This window comes from Penaeus monodon, chromosome 24 (genome assembly GCF_015228065.2).
Source record: "Penaeus monodon isolate SGIC_2016 chromosome 24, NSTDA_Pmon_1, whole genome shotgun sequence".
Lineage (NCBI taxonomy): Eukaryota > Metazoa > Arthropoda > Malacostraca > Decapoda > Penaeidae > Penaeus > Penaeus monodon.
The window spans coordinates 26,477,635-26,478,239 of NC_051409.1; positions in this window are offsets into that span (position 1 = coordinate 26,477,635).

The following is a 605-nucleotide window of genomic DNA, read 5'->3' on the forward strand; positions in this document are numbered from 1 at the left end:
TAACTAGAGGCTAGCAGGGAAGCGAAGTAAGCAAAGAGCAAATCAGGAAAAGAAGGGCAGCGTCGAGAGCGCCGCGAGGCCTTAATTGCTTCCCAGAAAAGAACCAACTTCCCAGCTTCGCCTCCTGAGGGTGACCTCATCGGCTGGTTTGGCAATGTGTTCCTTTTGGCTGTTTGGTTTTGTTTATTTACTTCATTTGTTTGTTTATATTTAGGTTTTTACTCGGTATTTCGAGTTTCTTCTTTTTATTCTTTTTTTTTCTACTTTTTTGTTTGCTTCCTTTTACCCCTACCTTTCTTTTTTTTAATTCTTAGTCTTATTTTTGTACTTTTCGTTTCACTTTTCTTTTTTCGTCTTTTTTATATGTTTACTTCTTTGGGCTACTTTCTTCTTCGTCTTTCTTATAAACTAATTTTCTAATCTCTGTTTCGTCTTGCCTTTTTCTTACGTTCATTTTCCATTTCTCATATTTTGCTTCGTTGTCCGTTTTTTCTTTCTTTCTTTCTGCTGCATTTTCATATTTTCTTTGTCTCTCTATTTCTCTTCAATCTAGCTTCGCCCTTCATTTGTTTGCTTTCTTTCGTCTCTCTCTTTCTTTCTTTTTT